Below are 4,002 nucleotides of genomic sequence, written 5' to 3' on the forward strand. Positions count from 1 at the left end.
GCAGTCTTAACTTTCTTCTCTGAGACACCATCAGCAACTTCTCAAATTGTTTTTCTAAGATTATTCCATCCATCTTCCACATTGTCAAATTTTAAACTCTTCAGTTTATTATTCAGCTATTCCTGGAAAGTTTCTCTCAGATTTTCATCCTGGAGTCTACCATCATTGTGACTTGAAGTGAAAAACATAAATTGTAACTTAATTTTTCTTCTTTTACATCCAAGTGAAAAATAGATCAACATAAAAAAAAAAAATGACAAAGATACGTATTGTACGATTGATATCAACTTAATACATAATAGCTATCTAATGTCCAAAGCATCTACATTTCAAGAGCGCTATTTGAAGTTTTCTAAGTAATTGGTGTGGAATATGTGGAGAAAGTGATATTAAGGGATAGTGTCAATCCTGGCAGTAAAATTGGATTTATTGCAAAAAAAATTCAGATAAATTTTTGACCTTTTTTTTTGCCATTTTGGACAGGATCTAGATACACTACTAGCATGGAGACCCAACAGTTTAATTCCAGCGCCACGAAGTCTTCTGCATCCATACACGTTTTGATGAATATTAATTTTTAGTGGTTTTTATACTGTGCATGTAATTGTCTATGGTAAGTGGTCAAGTAACATTATGTTAAGTATAACCTTTGCGCTTAAAGCACCTTATTTAACGTTATGCTGACGTAAAAATCCATAAAACCTTCATTATCATCGTCTGAAATCAACACGGTCTTAATAAGCAGATTTTTCAAATTAAAATGTGGACTGGAAATGGTGATTCAAGCTCTGATCAAGCGTAGAAAGGCTTTTTCGAAAAAGTTTAATTTTCAAACATAAAACTTATGTAAAACTCGAGTCTACTTGGCACTGCCTACGTTATGGATAATGTTTGCTCCTTCAGATTACATAACATGACACACAGTCTTAAGTTATGCCGGTGTGAAAGATTTTGCGGTGTAATGTGAAAACATCATTACTTTTTTTGTTATGTTGAGCTTACTCCACTGAGGTTTTATTGGAGAAATAAAAGGACAGCCTTGTACTATAGAAAGGAACTGTGCTGTTCTACGACACAACAGATTGTCCTGTATCGTGTTTTAATAGAAGGAAACGAAGAGGAAGAAGCATTAACGGTCATATAATAATTTTTGAACTTATATGTTCGGAGAACTTTATCCAAATTTAGATTCATCCCTGAAAAACTTTTGATCTACAAAAAAAATCAAGTAGCTTTTGTCTGGTGTGTTCACAGTGAAATCGATAGTATTTATAAAAGAGATAATATTTTGAAAAGAATAGGACTGTAAACCTCAAAGGCTTTAAACACATAACATTTATTTGTTTTCATGTGGCTTATTATTTCCTTTTTTAGTTAGCATTACACTCCTCTTCGTTTTGATTATTGCACTTTGGTTTTCCACTTTATTTCTTCTATTCTTTACGTTTTTCCTTGAATTTTTTTTTTCACATTAATTTATTTCTTTCCCCTTAGTCTTGTTTTTGTTGATCCTCTTATCAAGTCATGTTTTTTTAGCTTCCTTCACTTTGTTATTGATATTATTCCTAATAATAAGCTTTTAATGTAGGTTATATTATTAGCTTGTATTTCAATATGTATATGGTTCAGTGTTTACATGGGCTATATATATATATATATATATATATATATATATATATATATATATATATATATATATATATATATTTATTATATATATATATAATATTATATATATATATAATATTAAATATATATATATAATATATATATATTATATATATATTTATTTTCAATAACTTTTTATGCAACAAAACACAAATATTAGCCTCGGAACTCGGAACGATTTTTTGAAAGTTAGTAAGTGTAAAAGTCGTTGTTTTCTTTGCCAAGATCATTTTGTCCCACGGACTTCTGTTAAAAGTACATTGTATAATAAAAATTTTGCATGCAAGTTACGTGGTAATGTTAATTGTAGAACAACCAATGTAATTTACCTATTAGAATGTAATAAATGCTGCCTACAATATGTGGGAGAAACAACTAATAATATATATAAAAGATTTTCTGGACATAAGACAACAGTTAATAATAAAAAAACTAATAACTATCTAGTTCAACATTGTAATAATGGTAAATGTTCCATATCAGATATAACTGTCACAATTTTAGAAAATTTAGAATTAGAAAATTTAAAAAAAGAAGAGAAGAATAATAGACTACGTAAACAGGAGGATTTCTGGATCCATACTCTTGGTACAGCTTATCCTTTTGGGCTAAATGATCGTGTAGCAAAATATGGTGACATGTCTCATGTTGTTGTTAAATGTATTGATGGTTTTATGGACCATCCTTCTTTTACTTGTCCTACTAAACGTAAAAAACGATCGAGAGGACATAGGAAAAATAATAGAAAAAATGAATTAGATGTACATATGCTTTCTATAGATCTATGCCAGCTACTTGAATCTAGGGGTATGATTTCTGTAATAAAGTGTCTAAATAATTTATCCAAGAGGAATTTAATCAAACTTTTCTGGATTGTTAAGAATAATACAGCTCTTGATTATAATTTTAAAGTAATATGTGATACAATTTGCATTCTAACTAAAACGAAATTTATTTCAAAAAAGAAAAAGTTCGATAAGATTAGTAATAAGGATAACAGATTATATTTACTTATTAATTTTACTTGTAAGCAGATTGAAGATATTAATTTACCAGAAATTTCAAATCAGCGGCATGTGAAACAGGCCCTTCCTAGTAATTTAAATTATAATGATAGTCCAGTTTTAACTTATAAATTTTCAAAAACTATTGGGCAAATTATTTTTAATTATAATTTAATACTAAAAAAACTAGATAGTGATATAAATTGGAAACCGGTTTGTAATTGTAAGCAACTTGGCCCATTTGTAAATCCTACTTACAAACATGTTATAACAGGGGACTTGTCAATAATAAAGCAAGATGATCTTCAAATTATAATGAATAAAGGGGCTAATTTCCGTCTTTCTCATCATTTGAAACCATCGAGTGTTCTTGATGGCTTGGAAAATGATTTTGATTTATTTATTGATAAGTGGTGTAAGAAAGAGAATAAAAATAAAGAGAGTTTTCAAAGTTGGAAGAATTTAATTATTAGTAGAGTAAGAAATAAAATATATTCTAACTTAAAAAATAGTAACACTAAATCATTATTTTATAATGCGAAGATTAAACAAGCAATTGCTAATCTAAAGAATGAATTTGTAATTGTGCCAGTGGATAAAGCTAATAATAATTTTGCCATAATTTGTCAGAAGCTGTATTGTGATATCTCAAAAAGGGAGTTATGCACAACTATCGTTTACGAAAAGGTAAATATAGAGGATGAGAATTTAATTGAAAAGACTGAAGAAATACTTTTTAAAAATTTTAATATTAAAATAAATGACAATGATAAAAAGTTCCCTTTCCTATATTGGACTGTAAAATTTCATAAGAATCCCCCTAAACCACGGTTTATTGCTGGAGCTGCTAAATGTCCAACCCGCATTGCTGCTACTGACCTCTCTTTAATTTTAAAGGAAATTGTAAATAAACTTAAAACCTATTGTTCTGGTATTAAAAAATTTTCGAATTTTAATCCATATTGGAGTGTTAATAATTCACTGCAGGTGATAGATTCTTTAACAATGGTTTCAGCTAAAAGAATTGAGTCTTTCGATTTTGCGACAATGTATACTAATTTATCACTTAATGTAGTGTTTGATAATTTAAAAACTGTTATAAAGAAATCTTTCCTCTTATCTAGTAAAAGGTTCTTAAAAATAGACATTTATAATAAAAAAGCTATATGGACAAACTGCTTTAATACTACAGTTAACTTGAGATGTTACAGCTTGGATATGATTTTTGAGTTATTGGAATTTGTTTTATACAATACTTATATAAGATTTGGGGGTGATTTGTACAAGCAAATTATGGGAATTCCCATGGGGGGGGGGAATGCCAGCCCAT

Source organism: Artemia franciscana, chromosome 10 (genome assembly GCF_032884065.1).
Source record: "Artemia franciscana chromosome 10, ASM3288406v1, whole genome shotgun sequence".
Classification (NCBI taxonomy): Eukaryota; Metazoa; Arthropoda; class Branchiopoda; order Anostraca; family Artemiidae; genus Artemia; species Artemia franciscana.